The sequence below is a fragment of the Rhinolophus ferrumequinum genome, chromosome 3 (assembly GCF_004115265.2).
Source record: "Rhinolophus ferrumequinum isolate MPI-CBG mRhiFer1 chromosome 3, mRhiFer1_v1.p, whole genome shotgun sequence".
In the NCBI taxonomy this organism is placed as follows: Eukaryota; Metazoa; Chordata; class Mammalia; order Chiroptera; family Rhinolophidae; genus Rhinolophus; species Rhinolophus ferrumequinum.
Window position 1 is genome coordinate 6356060 of NC_046286.1, and position 19442 is coordinate 6375501.

Sequence of the window (19442 nt, forward strand, 5' to 3'; positions counted from 1 at the left end):
TCAGTGGCTCAGAGTGAAAAAGAGCTAGGGAGAGCCTTAACCGCTCATTTTCTTTTAAACAAAACCTTATTTTTTATAGCAAGACAGTGCCTTCAGGTTTACAAGCCTAGCTCTGCACTATCAAAAAACCTTTTCTATTGTGGAGTTTGTGATTCTTTCTGAAAATCCTGGGTTGAACCGATTTACTTAAAACATACCAGCGAACAAATGAACAGGATGAACAAGGCTGTGGAGGAACTGTTTAACCAGGTTGTGAAAATGCATTTTCCAGGCCCTTTAATTGTGCCCCTGTTGTTAAACTAGCTGCAGCTGTTACCTGAGAAAGTGAGGGTTTGGTTTTTTTTTTAATGGTCCCCAAAACAAAGTATAGTAATACCAGTGGAATATGATCAATCCAGAGCCAAAGAACTTCACCCTCACCTCCCCTCCCTCAAATTCTGGGGCAGTAGTTCTCAAACCTTAATTTGTTGCTTAAAATGCCAGTCCCACTCCCAGAAATTGGATTCTCAACGTCTGTCGCAGAGGATGCATTTGAAGTAAGCACCCACTGGAGCCATGCTTTGTTACTGGTGATCTGGGGACCACATTTGGAGAAACACCACCATAGGACTGGCCGGAGAATTTTTAGAACTGCCCTGCTCCCTTATCCCTTTGTTGATTTACTCTCCCCTGCCCCTAACTAGTCTCCGGAAGGAAACCAGAAAAGATAGTTTTCTGGGACTGGGACACCAAAGTAGGGAATGACTTTCATACATGTTCTATATTGCCCTGGTGGTTTAGAGATAGCCAGTGCCTATTAATTTGCCCTTTTTCCTTCTGGGGGCTACTTTAAGAATCATCAGACCAGCAATGCCATTAGGCCAAATTTCCCCTCTTGCAGCTAACTCAGTCTCTTTCCCTTAGAACCTCGGCAACCAGAGCCATGTAATTCCCATGGCCTTGAGCTCTCAGGTTTCCTGGTATATAGCAGTACCGGTAGCACTAATGAGGGCTTTCAGTTCAGCTGAACAATTCAGTCATCAAATACCCCAGTAATGCCAATTTTGTGCAAAGCACTAGATGAGGCCATTTTAGTAACAACATTGCAAAGATGGCACAGAGGTACCACCATCTTTGTGCTTCCTGGAGGCAGAAGTGAGGGCTGCATAACCTCTGCTGCCAAAAGCTTTTTCCATTTCTTAGTCCTTCTTCAAATAGATGTGTAGGGATGCGGTTAGAGTTAGGCTATGTGTTTCAGACTTCTTTTCTGTCTTTGGTATCTTTTTGGTGTCTGATTTCTCTTACTAATCGATCTTTTTCTGTTGGTTCACAAAATATCACATCTTTCTTTCTATAGTGCTGGACTTGCTGATTATCATGTCTTCCTCTGCCCCCAAATCTGAACATGCCCACCCCTCCTTGACTAACTGGACTAAAAAATTTAGGTAAATTGTTGGAATAGGGAATGATTTCTAGTTGGAAGACCCATAGTTGTGGAAATAGGAGGCTTAGAGATGTAAGGAAACCTATTACAAATTTATCTAGTGCAATCCTCTCGTCTTTCAGATAGGGAATCTGAGAGATGAGATGGCAGAGTGAAGTCTCCTGGCTTCTAGCCTAGTGTTCTTCCCACTAAATCATCTCAAGAAAAATGTTTCAAAAGTGGGAAAGGTCCAGAAAATTCGTTTATAAGGAGATGAAGAAAATCGAGAGACTTTCACATGACTACAAAAGCAGTATTATCTGAAAAAATGGAGATTGAAGGAGAGTGTGATCTAACCATAGGAATGAACAGTGGCAATACCAAAATAAGAAACTCTGAAGCTTGAAACAAGTAGTAAAAGGACAAATAAGAGCAAATAGGTAGTTATCTTGTAATCCCAGGAGATGTTATGAACTCAATATTTTTTTAAAAGATTCAATAAAGGTTAGGATAAGTACATTGGTGAATTTTTATTAAATGTTAGATGTTTGAGCAATGTCCAGAATCTTTTGAAGTTGTCACATAACTATACTGTTGTCCTTACCAAAGTTATTAGGTACCTCTGTGAGACAGAATATAAGACTGATGTAACTACTAATATGATTCAGTATATTCTAATGGGAAATGAGATTATTGGAATAATATATGCATTTCAGAATTGTACGAAGAAGAGTATGGATGAGAGAAGAGAACCTTTTGATATTTTTGCTTGGAGTCCCCAAATTAGACATTGTAGAATTGTTCTTATATATTCATGAAAATAGAATTAGAAATACCATAGTAAGGGCTTAATAATTTGTAGACATGATTATATACCAGACACTGTACTGAATGCTTTTACACCCGTTGTCTCATCTTACAGCCAAGGAATCTAACACTAAGCTTAAGCTTGCCCAAAGTCATACACCTAGTAAGTGGCAGAGCCAGTGTTCAAACTTAAATCCCAGTGACTCCAAAGCGATTAAGATTTATACCCAATAGTGACCTCATTATACAGTTGACCTTTGAACAACACTGGTTTGAACTGCACAGTTCCACTTCCACGGGATTTTTTCAAATGGCCACAGTTCAGATGACCCGTACCGCTCAAACCTGTTATTCAAGGGCCGACTCTGCGGTTGGGAATCTGCGTGTGCAGAGGGCTTATGTGGAGTTTGGTCTACACAGAGAGGTCAGCATCCCTAACCCCACGTTGTTCAAGGGTCAGCTATACTTCGTTAGGTTGTATAAGCATGTGGACTTGGAGCCAGTCTTTCCTGGGTTCAAATTCTAGCTCCTCCATTTACTAGCTTGGATAAAGTATTCATCAGTTTCTATGTCTCTGAAATAGTGATTGTAATAGTACCTACTACTCAGAGAGTTACTAGGATTGGATTAATTCATGTGAAGTGCTTAGAACTGTTCCTGAGACATTTTAAGTTCTCGGAAAATGCTGGCTTTGTTTTTTAACATACTATTTTCTTTAGATTCAGATTGTCCTTTCCACTTTTGAAATTTTAAGGCTTTATGATAAGTATAGATATAAACTATCTCTGTTATTACTAAAGCAGGAGGAGCCTTACTAAAATTTTGGAAAGCACTGGGGTGTAGTGGAAAGATCTGTGACCTTTCCACATAAGACTCCTTCCATGCATTTGTCCTAAATCTCTTTGATGGGCGAGGGTGAAATTTAATTTTTGTAGTTGTATCTGTGTATTAGTTTGGTAGGGCTGCTGAGTGCCCTAGGAAACTAATACACAGATACAACTGCAAAAATTTGTTTTCCAAAAATTCTGGAGGCTGGAAGTCTGAGATCAAGTGTTGGTTGGGTTGGTTTCTTCTGAGGCCTCTCTCCTTGGCTTGTAGATGGCCGCCTTCTCCCTGTGTCTCCACATGGTCTTCTCTCCGTGCCTGTCTGTGTCCTCATCTCTTAAAAGGACACCAGCCCTATTGGATAGGGCCTGCCCTAGTCGTTTCACCTTAATTACCTCTTGAAGTCCCTATTTCCACACAGTCCCGTTCTGAGGATAGGACTTCAACATAGGAATTTTGAGAACACAGCTTAGCTCATAACAATCTGTTTTGGGAATTACATGCCAGGTAATCCAGATACTCCATTGCCCTGATTGTTGAGCCTTGGGGCTCAAGCAGCATTCTTTGTCCTGAGCCTGCCTACCTGTCCTACCTTCTACCTACTGTGTTTCCCCGAAAATAAGACCTAGCTGGACAGTCAGCTCTAATGCATCTTTTGGAGCAAAAATTAATATGAGACCCGGTATTATGTTATACTCAGTCTTGTAGTAAAATAAGACCTGGTATTACATTAATATTTGCTCCAAAAGCTGCATTAGAGCTGACTGTCCGGCTAGGTCTTATTTTCAGGGAAACGGTATGACTTAGGACCGTACTTGCTGTTGAGTAGCCTAAGCAACACATGCCTCTGCACTGACTCATTGCTTTGGATTTACAGCTATCAGGATTATCTTGTTATCCTACTGAGCTGCTTGAGAAATTATGCCATGTATTTTAAGTAAATTCCTAATTTTGTCTGGTAAGCATATTTCCTCTTTAGATAGGAAAATGTCAAAAATCTCTTATGTAGCAATATATTGTTTTATTTTTAAACTTTTAAAATTTTCTCCTAAACTGTTCAAATCTTTTTTAAAAATAAAAATCTCAATCATTTTCTTGAAGAGTCCCCTGTATTTAGAGATACATTTTCCTTTTTTCTCATTTTAAAAGGAATAACACATTCATTTGAGAGACTTTGGAATTTTCAATAAAACACAGTTTTAAAATAAATCACATGATAAGCCTACAATTATGGGAGAATAATTATTAATATTTTCAGTATTTTTTATGAATATGTTCATTGTTTCAACCTGCCTTTTCTAAACCTAATATATCAATATTCTTTCATGCTATTTTAGTTCTAAAACATTTATTTTTAGTATTTTAATGTAATGAATTACACTAATTGATTTTAGCATGTTAAGCCAATCCTTGTCGTAATGTATTATACCTTTTTATGTATCTGGATTTGATTTTTTAATGATTATTTCAGGATTTTTGTGCTTTGAGAGAAAGTGGCCTATATTCCTTTTTGGTAATGCTCTTATCAAGTTTGGGGTCAATGTTATGCCGGCCTCAGAGAACGAATTGGAAAATAGACCCTCTTTTTGTATTCTCTGGAAGAGTGTATAAAATTGATGTAATTTTGTTCTTAAAGGCATGGAAGAATTTGCTAGTCAAGCCATTTGGTCCTGGAGGGGTTTTTTTGTTTTTGTTTTTAGGGAAAGGTTTTAATTATGGATTATGGTTTTGTGAGTGTGTGTGTGTGTGTGTGTGTGTGTGTATGTACACATATACATGTATATCAGTAATATATCATCTGTGTATGAATGCACACATAATAAATATATTAAGATATTTATTGCAGGGAGTTGGCTTACACAATTGTGGGGACTAGACTAGGCCTTCAGGAAAAGCAGGCTGGAACTGCTGAGCAGGAGTTAAAGCTGCAGTTCAGTCAAATTTCTTTTCCTCAGAGAAACCTCATTTAAAGGCTCTCAATTGATTGGATCAGTCCCACCCAGATTATCTAGGTTAATCTTCCTTGCTTAAAGTGATTACAGACTTTAATCCCATCTACCAAATACCTTCACAGTAATGCCTAGATTCGTGTTTTGATTAGATAATTGGACTGTGGCCTCCCCAAGATGACTGTATAACACTGAGCATTGTACCTTTTTACTCAGCTTTTCTGAAGGATGTGTTATTCCAGCGGATAGGACTAAAACCAGCGCATGGAAGTAAGTCATGCTGGGAGTGGGGAGGAAAGCGAACTTCAGCTCAACCGGGGGGAAAAAAATTTCCCCCAAGGATTTCTGTCCAACAGCAGTGAGCTAAGCAAGAGACTCTATTTGTGGATCACTTTAGGTAGACAGTGAACTAGTAGAAGTGTTTTTATTGTCCTAGATGGAAGAGGATTGAAATCCCAGATTTTTTTGAGATTCATGACTGGTAAAATTGTGGGAGAAAATTGGGAGCCCATCATAAGTTTGCCAGCACTTGAGGACATTTTAAATAATTAGGCGTCATTTTTTATCATTATTTCACAAAAGAAAAGCCATATTGAATATTTAGAAAGTCAAGACATAATTTAGGTAAAGGACAGTCCTTCCTAAGAAAGCATTACACTAACATATAACATCATTTTTGAAATCAGGATGTATCTTAAAACCATGTATGTATTTAATCTGATAATGCTTTTTTTCCCCCAGAAAACCTGTTCCTAGATTGATGATGTCTGAGTCAATGTCAAGTGTCTTAAAACTGAGGAGAGAGAGAGAGAAATCGTTTTCATTGTCCTCATTTTTGCTAAAAATCAGTGAAAACTTCTGACACTTAATTGCTACCTGTCCTTGAGCCATCTTCTGACACTGATTTGGATTGTCTTCAAAATTTTCATCATGTACTGATCCATGGATCTGTTCCCTTAACACCTTCAGATCTTTTCTTGGCCGTAGAAACACTTAGCTCTTTCCTATAAAATGGGCGACTGTATTGACTGATAGATTTGTTTGTTTGTTTGTTTTTACACAAGAGGCATTGATCCTTGTTTTATTCACACAGTAACATTCCACTTTGGGCATCGTTTGGATGTAGATACAAAAGAAGGCAGATGGCAGCATAAACAGCCATTGTGTCCATCAGGCATGTGGTGGCAGCGCAGCCAGTGTGTGGTCCCTCAGGACCTCCCGGTAGTTGGGAGGAACGCTCTGCTCCCTCCACCACTTCATGCCAAGGTGTTTTACAAGACTTGGCTTATACTTTAAAATTAAGGGTCACAGTGATTAAAAGCAACATGGTCACGATGGGCTGAGTGAGTGACTAGTCGCTCCTAGGCCGCTTAGGACGCGTCTTGGAACGAGAAAGCGAGGAGCAGTATTGCGTCCTTATCCTCAGCAGGTGCGTGCCGGTAGATCACGACAGACACGTGAGATGGCCTTTCCCCCCCTGCTCAATGGAGAAGCACCCTTTCATTTAAAAAAATGTTTTTTCATTGCACTGCCTTGCACTGTTTCTTAAATATATTATTGCTAATAGCATATCCCTTGGCTATTCCTTGGCAGTTTGCCATTAAGTAATCTTGAAGAGCTTGTGTAGCTCTTCCTTTGGAGGGTTTTAGGTAATAGCAAGCAGAGAGTGTCCTGGACGTTAGGGACCTCACCCCAGAGATTTGTCATTCGTTGACTGGCTTTTTCGTAGGAGCCATGAGCTTTGCCAGGTCTGTTATGTGCTTTGAATTGTTCTGAGCTTAAAGGAGTTGTTAGAATGACCATAACTAGTTGGATCCAATCAAGAGATTGAAGCACCCTGTGTGGAAATTACAGAATTTCATCTACCCAATTTTTAGGTACTAAAGTTGAAAGTTACAGAAAAATTGAATGAGATCTCAGTTTGAACTCAGATTGTAAAATCAACCTCCATCTGGAGGCAACTGTTTTAGAGGTTCTCTCATAGCAACTAAACAGAAAAGGTGCTACCGTGTTTCCCTGAAAATAAGACCTAGCCAGACCATCAGCTCTAATGCATGCTTTGGAGCAAAAATTAATATAAGACCCAGTCTTATTTTACTATAAGACCGGGTCTTATAATATAATTATAATATTATATAATATATGATATGATATAACATATATTTAATATAATATATAATATCTGGTCTTACATTAATTTTTGCTCCAAAAGACGCATTAGAGCTGATGGTCCGGCTGGGTCTTATTTTCGGGGAAACACGGTAGGTGTGCTCATTGTCAGCACAGAAAGGTTGTATGTCCAACCCCAGATCTTGGGTGTGGAATCATATCTTCAAAACTATAAGACTTATTACATAGAAACCATGAAGTATATCAGACCTAAAAGGAGAGGTCACGCAACATAATGGTCACATACATAAATGTTAACAGTATAAACTCTGAAGCCAAAAGTCTGGGTTTGAAGCCTGGCTCCACTGTTTATTATGTGACTGTAAGAACTTTTCCTTAACCTCTTTCTTCCTCATCTGTAAAATGGGGTAAATAATGGCACCTACTTCGTAAAGTTTTTTGAGTATTAAATAACATTAACCAAGTACTTAGAACAATATATAGCACATAATATGTGTTAAATCAATAAAGTAAATCCATCTGGACTTAAGATGTAATGTTTATGGTAATTTGACATATTTGAAGAATCTCAGCGGATTAATTTGTGATTCTAATAAAAAATGTCTTCTTGAGTAATTGAGTTTAGGTTTAATAGTTTTCAGATGTAAGAAAACTGCTAAGTTTGAAAAGAGTTGCAATATTTAAGAATTTCTTGAGATATACTAGATTTATAAGTTTAAATATTTAGGATTTACTAGAGTTTTTTGAGTACTTAAAGATTTGCTTGATAAGCCATTGAAGTACTAAAACAAGAAAAGAGATTAAAATTATAAGCATAATTTAAAATGTTTGATGGAAACACCAATTTAGGATAGTGGTTATAGGGGATCAACTACACTGTCACGTTTTATATTAATATTTTAAACCAAGTGGTAAGTACAAGAGTTTTTATTATATTGTCCTTTAAATCTTTTTGTTTATAGTACAGTAATTTTTTAAATTAGGTAATCTGATAAAGTTGTAAACGAAACTATTTAAGGGCCTTTAGACAGTTATAAATTGAATGTAAGTCTTAATTGAAATCCAACTAACTATAATACAGAATTACAGCATTTCAGTCAGCAATACAGTCTTTTTCATATAGGCACAAAAGCTGTTCTTGGACATGTTATATTAACAAAAGGTAATAACTAAGAGCATTAAGTTAGGGATGCCAAGTAGAAGAGACAGAAAAATATATCCAGGCAATTATATTCTTGTCTCTACTGTTGTGCTTTTATCTGCCAGCCTGTTAGCCTGGCCTCCGCAGGCTATAGAGCAGAAGGAAGGAAAAGGGAATGGAACCAGGTGCTCCAGCCTTTCCATGGGAATGGGAATGCCCTTTTCTCTCCTGCATCTCTGTTCTTGTTGTGACTTTCTTCTCAGGTAGAAAAGAGGAACAGAAGTGGTTCTGACAACAGACATCTTTGAACTTTATGACCTGCCCATCTTGTATAGTTTTTGCCTTAAATTCTGTTTTGTAGGCTATTAATATAGCCTCACCAACTCTCTTTTGGGTATTTGCCTGTTTTTCTATCCGTTGCCCATTTTTCTGTTAGGTTAGTTTCATAGCATTTTCATAAACCCTCATTTAATATTGTGATAACAACTCTTTGTAGTCTGTTGCAAATGTAATTTTTCCACTCTATTTTTGTTTATAGGATCCCTTGCCATACAAAAGTTTAAAAATTTTTTTTTTTTGTAGTCAGATTTGTCTTTTTTTTATTAGCTTTTGGTCTTGATTTTTTGAAAAGCCTCCCTATCCCAAGATTGTAATCTCCTAGAATATTCTTCACATAGGATATTATTGTGATTCAGTCTCTCATGCATGAAATGAAAGATTGTATTAGATGAGTTGTTCCCAAACACAGCCAGTCCACGGGATCACCTGCAGAGCTTGTTAAAAATTCACATTCTCAGATCCCACCCATTTTCTAACAAGTTCTTTTTGATGATTCTGATTATCAGCTAGACTTGAGAACCACTGGACAATATAATCACTAAGGTCTCTTCTGATTCTAAAATATTACTTTTCTGTGTTATGTAACTCTTGTGCTTACCATTATCTCAACAATTAGATTGTAAGCTTTTTGGATGTAGGCAGGACTGTCTTAGTTACTACCGTCTTCCTGTTAACCATTGAGGTCTTATTACTTTACACTTAAACAATTCCAATAACCTCTTCTTTAAACTCTTCTAGTCCATCTGTAGCTGTATTATCTTAAAGCAACATTTTGAACATGACACTTCTCTGTGTAAAAACTTTGGCTACAAGACAAAATCCTAACTATTTCACTGTGTAATGCAAGGCTTCCATAAGCTGGCTCCAACTTGTTTTTCAACTTATCTTCCCCCAAGGCTGTTGTATACAGCCATCTAAGTTGTGCATTGCGCGGCTCCTTAGATGATGGTATGCCTGGGCTTCCCTGGAGTTGTGTGATATGTTGGTAACGCTGATTTCTCCCATACTTTTGCATTAATCCTTCACTCGAGCCTGGTTGGTCTCCCCCGCCCCATCATATGGAAATAAAGCTTTGTTCACTCTTACTTTCCTGCCTGTTAAATGCCATTGACCTTGTCTAGAATGCCATTTTCTCTTTCCTCTCTCAAATTTCTGCCGACTAACTTCTACAGAGTGGAGTATTAAAAAGCCATTAAAAACCATGAAGATTTCTGATCGCTCCTATGGAGTGATTTCCAGGATATATTGTTAAGTAAAAACAGCAAAGTACAAGACTGGATGTGGTGGTCCTTCCATCTTTTGTATAAGAAAAAAGGAATTAAGAATTTATATGTATATGCACATATTGTGCTTCTACAAAGAAACATGAAGCATAAACAAATTAATAAAACTATCTGTAGGGGACAGATGGGAAGACATTGGAGGGAAAAGGGAAGGGAGAGACACTTCTGAGCATTCCTTTTATATAACACTAACTTTTGAACCATGTAAATGTTTTTACATATTCAAAAAATAAATTTAACCAAAAAAAGAATGCTATATTTGAGCATAAAGAGAAACAAATGAGCCTAATTTACAGGACATACAGAGAAAAAATAACCTGAACATAGCACACTGTACATCCCTAATAGGATGTACTTTCAGGACAAAAAGAACTGCCCCCCAAAAGACAGTAGGTTTATTGTTAGTAGTAATATTGATGTTACAATATTAAAACTAGTTTATGAAACAAGATTTTCCATGTAAGGGAAAAGATATACTAATATAAAATAAGTAAGGAAGAACTGTAGTGTTGAATTTGAGTTGAAAACATCAGTGTAAACTTGTGGTTGTTTAAAAAAAATCCTCAACTTTGTCTACTAAAATGACCTAGCAGCAGTGACACCCAAATAGTTATGAGGACACCTGGTGCTCAGATCCTGATTTATAAATGCCACTTCCAACACTGAAAGGAACAAAGGCTCCAGGAGAAATGGCTGGTTCTCGGGTCTGGAGCAGAGAAAGTTAAAAAAGAGTGAGCTTGGAGAAATCTTGTGCCAGGAAGCAGCCTCAAAAGCCAATAGAATTGTGTTAAAGTGACACAGGTGATGGCTTGAATGGAACCCCACTAGCCATAATTAGGACAATTTGAAGCAAAAATTGGGGACAATTTGAAAAAAATTATGATGGTAATAGGTTATTATAATATGCTAGATTAACACAAATCTTTGAGTTCATAATGATGCTTTAAAAGAAAAAGATAAGGGAGAGTGAAGAAATAGTCTTACTTCACAGAGGGATGCTAGACAGTAAATCCAGGTGGAATGAGAGAATCAGAAAGGCATCATTTTATAGCCCTAGATGTGATAACGGATTCAGGCAAGAATCATCAGTAGATGCTGAAAGTAGGTCAAAGGAGATTGGGAGATAGGATATTACATCTCTCTTTAGGGTTATGGTTAGGGTTACCACTTTAACCAGGTGATCAAACTTATCCCCATAGTGGGATAACCTGGCATTATGTGCCTCTGGTGTGATGGCAGCTGGAAAGGTACACCTGCGATCCATGTAGTAGTCTTATAAAAAAATTTTTTTTTAACTTGTGTCTCATCACATGGGAACAATGAGACAGATCCAGGATGTGGGAACTGACCTAAGACTCGTAAACTATCAATTTCATGGAAAAAAACAAACAATGGGGGAGGGATGCAAGGTTAAAAGATTCAGAATAACCAAATGCAAGGAATGAACCTTATTAAATTATGGATCCAAGAAAAGGCTATAAAAGAAAATCTGAAACCAATTGAATAAATTTGATTATGAATTACTTATTATTCATATTATGAAATTGTTCATTTTCTTAAATATGAAAACAGTACTGTTGTGTTTTGTCGGAGAATGTTCTAATTCTTAGAATATGCACGATGCAGTATTAGGTACGAAGGGTTGCGGTGTCTAACTTGGAAGTCACTCGGAAAAATAGTGCGCGATAGGAGAGGAGAGGGAGGGCACACTAACGAGGCAGGATAAGCATCCGTAAGGCTGCGGGATGTATACGTGTACTACCGTGCTGGCTGTAATCAGTTTTTTCAGTTTTCCTGTAAATTTGAAACGTTTCAAAATAAAAAGTTGAGGAGAAAATCTTATCTTTACTTCAGAGCCCAGCTCGGATTTTGTCTCCTATGAAAACTTTTTTTTCCCCAACCACACTAGTGAGAGGTGATTTTCTCATATGAATTTTTGACTTTTATGCTTATCTTATGACACTCAAATCTGAATGCAGATGAGAGCTGCCTGAGAGGTTGACACTTTTTTTTTTTTTTTTTTAAATAACAAGTCCTAGTCCCACTGTACGCCAATGGAGAAAGACTCTCAGAGGATAGGCCTGAGAATCTGGAACCACCGGTTTGAACCACTTATGCTGTATTTGCTCCTTAAATGTATTTATCTTTTGCATATATCCCCACGTAACAAGCATGGGAGCTTAGGACCAACCTGTGAACGTGTTGCTCCAGCCTTTGTGTCCTTCCAAGTGGGTACACAGTTACCTGTGTCCTCTACACAGTAAGTGTTTGGTAAATATGTGCTGACTATATACGTTGACTGATTTGTTGATAATCTGAAGCGATTACCAGAAACTTCTCTACTGTTTTGAGAGATTGAAAAAGAAAACTAGGTGATAAAAGTGCTTAGTCATAAAAAGATCCATTAGAAAGCTGTGTAGGTTTTAGTTCTAAAATTATAGGTTTGGGTTACAGAAATAACATGTTTATTATAAGCAAATGCTTGGAATTAAGAGTTAACAGTGGTATTATCATAATTGAGTTTTATTACCTCTGCCAGCAGGCGGAGTCAGAATCCAGTACTTACTCTCTATAAAAATACAGATACCCAGGGATACAAACAGAGGGTTGTGGGTATTGGAATTGCGATGAGGGATGATATGGTGGCTAGGTATCAAGGTAAGAAAGGAGAAACAAGTCGAGATTTTTACAAATAAGGTTTTTGAATGATTTTTATAAGCTTGAAATTAGTTTTGAATACATAAATAGTAATAATAACAGCTAACATTTTTTTCAATGTTTACCATATGCCAGACACTGCTTTATGTGAAGCATTTGTAATCTCTAAAACAGTGCTTCCAAATAGACCTAGATACTATTATTATTCTTAATTTACAGATGAGAAAAATTGAGGCTCGGAGAAGTTAGTCACGTGCCCAGGTTCATATAGCTAGTAAGTGGTGAATCAAGGCCCAAAGCAGACTGTGTGGTCCCAAAGCGTGTGCTGGTAAATATGGGAGGCGGGATAGTTTCCCTGAATTGAGACTTTGTGAGGAAGTAGTAGTACGGCACATGGGAGAACATTTTATAGCATCAATTCTTTGAAAAGAAAAAGAAACAAAAGAGAAAGGAGTTAGGGGACGGGGGTTCATCTTTACTGGGGATTAATTATACAATTGCTTAGGCTCACAGGGAGGGTATGTAAGAAAGGCACGTAGGGAGACCTTGACCAATATTCAAGAAATGCAATATCATGAGAAGTTTTCTAGTATAGCTGTAATATTAATCTAGAAATATAATCTATCTTTAAAGTATGTAATATATTTAAGTGTATTAAAATAGCTGAAGTAAACACATTTTACTTTTTTAATAAAAACTTTGATTAAACACTCTCTCTTAATAAACATCAAAATTGCTCTGGTATTAGTAGTTTCAATTATCCACACACCTTTTTTGTTAATATTTCATCGGAATGAGTTATGGCAGTAATATGTTTAGGTAAAGCAAATTTTTACTTCCACATAGAACAAACAAAACTACATTCTGAGTCATAAACTGGTGCAGGGAGTCTGAATGTGTGAAACTGCCATCTCCATTAAATTTTATGTTCTGTGAAATGTAGCACAGTAATTCTAAACTAATAAAACTGGTGTTACTGCAAAAATATATATATAAATGAGTAGTTAAGACATAATTTTAAATGTTAAAAGAAAAAAATTTCCCCGTTGACAACTTAAATGTATCATTTTAGAACTTCTAGATAAGTGACACAGAAAAACGATGGCAAGATATTAAAATAAAATTATATATGACATTGGCACAGATATAGATGAATCAGTGGAACAGTTTAAAAACCAGACCAAACATGTTATATGTTAGTATTGGATAATATTGACATCTCAAATCAGCGTGGAGAAAAATGGACTCTTCAAAATATATTGTTAAGGCAGTTAGTTGGTTAACCATTTGAATTTTATTAGATCCATACCTAATGCTGAATGCCAAAATAAATTCTATACAGGTTGAAGATTAAATGTTAAAAAAAAAAAATTGGAAGTTGAGTAAAATTTAGTACAACCATATAATAGAATACAACCAATTTTCTGTATGCCGAGAATACAAAATAGTATTTACAGTAGAATTGTAAATTGTAAAAATAAAAGAAATATATTTGTGTATTAATACTGAGGAAAGTCAGGAAGAGGAATTATGAGTGATTTTTATCTTTTCAGTATTTTCTGCCAGGAGCAATGAACATGTACTACCCAAGTGCAGGATTATTGTTTACCTTTGTTCTTTTAAAATTCTGCTTCAGTAAAAGAGATAAAGAAAAGATAGCTTGAAAGTGGAAAGGAAAAATTTTTCCCTGAGGGAAAAGTGGAAAGACAAAAAAGGTCAGGAGCAAATGAAAAGTTAGGCAACTGAGATAAAAAATAATTCAAAGAATTCCAAAAGCAATACACTAATTTCACTGACTCAAAAAGAGAACGGTAGATGAAATCAGGAGAACCATACAATAGTCAGAACATAAAAAGTATACTCAAAAGTGGAGGATGAGCACGATGAACCAAGTACGTGCTAACTAAGCAGTTGTAGAAGGGAGATCCACATACCCAAATTTATCTCCTGTCTTTGTACAGCACTTTATGCTTTTTGAGGACTTTTCCGTACATCCTATTCGAGAAAGGATTGTCTAAATCGTAGTGACAGATATCCCTTTTTTTTTTTTTTAAAGATGTTATTGGGGAAGGGGAACAGGACTTTATCGGGGAACAGTGTGTACTTCCAGGACTTTTTTCCAAGTCAAGTTGTTGTCCTTTCAGTCTTAGTTGTGGAGGGCGCAGCTCAGCTCCAGGTCCAGTTGCCTGTTGCTACTTGCAGGGGGCGCTGCCCACCATCCCTTGCGGGAGTCAAACCGGCAACCTTGTGGTTGAGAGGACACACTCCAACCAACTGAGCCAGCAGGGAGCTCAGCAGCAGCTCAGCTCAAGGTGCCGTGTTCAGTTTTAGTTGCAGGGGGCGCTGCCCACCATCCCTTGAGAAATCGAACTGGCAACCTTGTGGTTGAGAGCCCACTGGCCCATGTGGGAATCGAACCAGCAGTCTTTGGAGTTAGGAGCATGGAGCTCTAACCGCCTGAGCCACCAGGCCAGCCCCTGAATTTTTTTTCAATGAGTACTTTTTTTTATAAGCAGTAAAACAATAATAATGCTATTTTTTATTTATGGAAAAATATAACCATTCTATCACAGGATTCTTGCATTACAACCGCAACTCCTGTTTGATAAGAACCACAGCAGCAGTAACCCTGAAAACTACTGGTTTTCTCTTTCATTTCTGACAAACCATAGAAGAAACAACTATAGTCAGTAACAGATGAAAGGCAAGATGGTCTGGGGGAAGCAGTGTGATTGGTTGGGAAGAATATGGGAATACAAGGACCTAAGTTTGGAATCTGTCTTTGTCTTTTAGCTAGAGTCGTGATTCGGGGCAAGTTGCTAACCTCTCTCAAGCTTTTTTTCTTTTTTTTTCCCCCCTCCTTCCCCCAGCAGTATAATTAAAATATCTCTCCTGGGGTTGTTTCAGTATCAAATAAGATTAGGTTTGTAAAATATCTTTGTAGACTGTGGTTCAGGAATAATAATAATCAGCGTTTATTGAAGGGTTACGTGCCAGGCACTACGCGCTTTTTAATGTATTACCTCATTTAATCCTTACTTCAACCCTGTGTGGTTAATGGTTATTATCCTGTCTTACAAGTGAGCAAGTTGAGACAGAGAGACTTGGGAACCTGCCCAGGGTCACAGTTACAACAGAAGAGAAGATCATACATGGGGAGAAATGTAGCAAGAGGCCCCTGAGAAGTATTCACGTCTCACCATCTGCCTGAGTTCTTTGAGAAGACAGCAAGTATGTGGGAAGAGAGGACCCAGTGGAAATAACTTGCCGACAGGGGTCTCTCTGCTAATTCAAACAGCTGTATTATGGGTTTGGGGACATAAGGTAGGAAAATCCCAAGATTTAGAAATGTTAAGCATAGAGTTTATATGGGCTTAATACTGGAATGGTCTTACTCAGTATTTTTATAAATAATCTAGAAAACGGAAAACCCGAAAGCCTTAAATAGTCAGAAGACAGAATTTCTTCTGAGATTGGAACATTAAGGTTGCACATGCAAAGGTTAGTGAATAGAACCATGACCGAAAAGCTTCAGTGGAGTTTGTTTAAAACACACACGCACATGTGAGCACACCCAGAGTACATTTTGAAGGTGGCAACCTCTTAGCTATCAATTAATAATATCCTAGAAGGTGATCATGTAGATATTTTAGATTGTATCTATCAACTCTGTTGGCTCTCCCCCCATCTTCACCCCTTTTCTATTCCCAGAAATCCTGGGTATCACCAGAGAGGATACCTGAAGCAAAACGGATCTGTTCACCTCTCATAGAAAACATTAACAGGGTTCTCATTACTGTGCATAAAGGAAAGAGCGTAATGGAAGTAGACCAACGTCAATGATAGACAATTAGAGTAATTAAAGAAATGTAGTGGTTTTTCACATAAGAACAGACCGAAAGGACTAGGATTTGTTGGTCTGAAATGAAGGTTTGGCAAAGATGTAATTCCTAAATTTAATTATGGAGTATAAATGAAGGGTGTATTGATTTATTTACCAAGTTCTATGGCATTCTACCGTATCTTCTCCACCCAGCTCTTACACAGAGAGGAGACATGGCCCTGAAGTAAAAGCTCATACCCGTGCACCATTAACATTCTGAAAACATGATGCTGTTGAGATGCGTCCATGTTAGGTTTGATTGTCCCCAACCCCGTTCCAATGAGATTTTTAAAATCTGACTAGCTCAGTGGTAAGACATTGAACTTAATGGAACAGTGATCTGTGTAATTATCTTGTTTTCTTCAGAAATAATTAGAGGAAATTGGAAGTAAGAAGAAAGTACATAGACATTATCTAGAGATTATTTTGGATTAGTACTAGAAATGATTATGTTCTAGAGAGAAACCAGTGTGCCCTTTTTTAGGTGCAAGGAATGTGTGGAGATAATTCCACTATCAAAGATGGTATGTAAATTTACCAAGATGGGACATTATGATGCTAAATGTTTTGCTGTTCCAGTTCAGCAAAATCAAGGCTTAACAAAATATGGGCCTCTTTATAGGAGGCCTGTGAAATAAATAATAAAAATTATGTTTGTGTACTTCTTTAAGAATGTATAAAAATGCTTTCACATGTAATGTGGAAGTGAAGCTTGAGCTGGCTTGCTAGATGTTAAGTTTTCTTTGCTACACAGCTGTATAGTCTTGAGTTTCATTAATATATTTCTAACTCCTAGTTCTTTTCTGAAGCAGTCTCTTCAGTTACTGGTGGGTATGCCAGGGGTGTTGTGATCCTTTGCTTCTTGTCATTGTACATTACTGTGACTTTTGGGACTGTTGGCCCAAAATAGTTCTGTAGCAATAGAAGACTATATTGTTGAAGTGCTTTGCTTATTTCTTTCTCTTTTTTTCCCCCCTTAGATCTGTTCTGAGGACCAAGATTCATTTGGGGGATGGTTACAGAATTGAACCATGGTAGGCAATGAAAATATACATTCAAAGTTGGATGGAACATCCATCCTGGAAGGGGAGTAGGCCCTTACTGTTAAGTTTCAACTGGTTGCTCTGGTGTATGTTGAAGAATTTGGTGTTACTGTTTTGGTTTCATAGGTCAGGAGAGTTTTGTTCTGTCATTCTAGGATTATAGAGGAATTAGTTCACAGGGGACTTTGGGAAATGTTGGATTAGGTGATTTTTAAAATGTGTACCAGTAGGCATTAATCCTGACATGGTTTCTGGAGAAAAGGAGTTCTGAAGCCAAATCCATTTGGGAAAACTCTGCAAACTGGGTTCTCAGAGTTTCAGAGTACGCTGTGATCTTGTTCACTGAAGCATTGTTGGTGATAGTTAAGTAAGAAACAAAATACTGGTAGATGTGAGAATAGAGTTGTGGAATATTATACAGCAGTTAGAAAAGGATGAACTTGATCTTCCAACATGGATGAATCTCAAGAACATGAATTTAGTTCAAAAGTCATATGATACCTTGTCATAGACACATCAGTTTTGTTGAAGGACCATAAAGTGGTTTATCAGTAAATGCCAACTCTTAATAAAACTCCTTGGAATAAAAAAAACAAACAAAAAATAATATAAAAAAAAGAACATTAATTTAGAAAACATCACAGAATGAGAATGATGCATATAGAATATAATTTGTGTGTTGTTTTAAAAACTGTATGCTTTTACCAGTATATCTGTGTAACATAAGTGCATTTTTTATAAAGTCTAAAAGGATTCATACCAAGCAAGTTGTGATAGTTACTTGGAGAAGTGATGGACGGGATGATGATCAAAAAGTCCTTTTTAAGAAGGGAAATATTCATGTATTATTTGTAATAAAAAGTAGATAAATAAAATGCCTCCAAATGCTCAGCAAGTTACTGTCTTTTCCCTCATTGGAGCTATCTAGCCTGCTAATTCCAGTATATCTTTATATTTATTAATTTACTGTATACAAGTTAAACTGAGTTTTGAGCCCTGTTACTATAGAATAGGAAGAAAATATTTTCATTCTAGTCCATTAAAATCAAACTATTTTTCACATGTTGTAAGGAATAAATGAAGTAACTTATATAGTCTAGACTATGCAAATTTTCAAGAGCTAGGCTTTTGTACACTACTATATTTTGGTCCAAGAGATCTTTTGGAGCGCAACAAAGAGAAGCTGGAACTTGGTTCTTGAGCAGCTTTAGTATAGTTGAGAAGCAGCAGTTACAGGTTGAGTGAAACACTGTAGTTCAAAACCTGTTCAGCTTAGAGAAGCAGACCCCCTTTTACTCTTTCCAGTGTTGATGATAATGCTCTTTCCAATTTCATGGATCTTATTCTTTACCCTGTTCTGTAGACCTTATTTTGACGTCTTCCGAATCAAAATTGAGGGCAGTTGGTGTTCTATTTGACTTTACCAATTGCTAGGATCAATTTTAAGTGGCTGCATTTTTTGTGTAAATGTGTTTTTTCTTTAAGAAAGGGTAGTTCTGAAAAAGCTGTAGCCACGTATCAAGTTTTCTATCAGAACATTCAATTTATTGTCTCAATTTGCCTGACGTTGTAAGAGCCATTGTCTGAAAATAAAAGATTTCATCAACAGGACGTATCTTTTCTTTAAAATAATTTGTTTTCAGGCAGTGTCGATTGACTCATCTTTTCAAAGTGGTCATTTTAATATTTCATCCAAGTTAAAGCAGGGACTGATCAATGAACTTTATGCTAAAAAATGTATTAATATAGGTTATGAAGGGATTCAAATTTTAATTTATATTACAAATGTTTATTGGCACCTCTCCATGCTTGCATGTCAGGAAAATTCAGAATATTAAAACATGTTCTGCCCTTAGTGACCTAACTTCTTCCTAACTCGGTATTAGCATGCAATGCATATGCATAAAAATTGCTGGTGAAATTAGATGATTCTTCTACCGAAACACCAGATGGAAACCAGTACAGCATAAACTGTGGAAGTG

The 19442-nt window shown here is 37.0% G+C and overlaps 1 protein-coding gene across 6 annotated transcripts in view; it reads left to right on the forward strand.

The window, feature by feature from the left end:
- KCTD20 (potassium channel tetramerization domain containing 20) overlaps positions 1–19442 on the forward strand; it is a 34728-nt gene that overhangs the window by 695 nt on the left and 14591 nt on the right. For 2 of the 6 annotated variants that reach the window (XM_033098454.1, XM_033098425.1), the window contains exon 2: positions 17398–17451. The exons of 1 other annotated variant lie outside the window; for it this stretch is intronic. The gene's annotated coding sequence lies outside the window, so the exon portion shown is untranslated. Of the gene's footprint in view, positions 1–11948; positions 12137–15615; positions 15859–17397; positions 17452–19442 lie in introns of those variants that run through there. 3 more of the 6 variants (XM_033098433.1, XM_033098439.1, XM_033098446.1) reach the window with 3 other exon arrangements.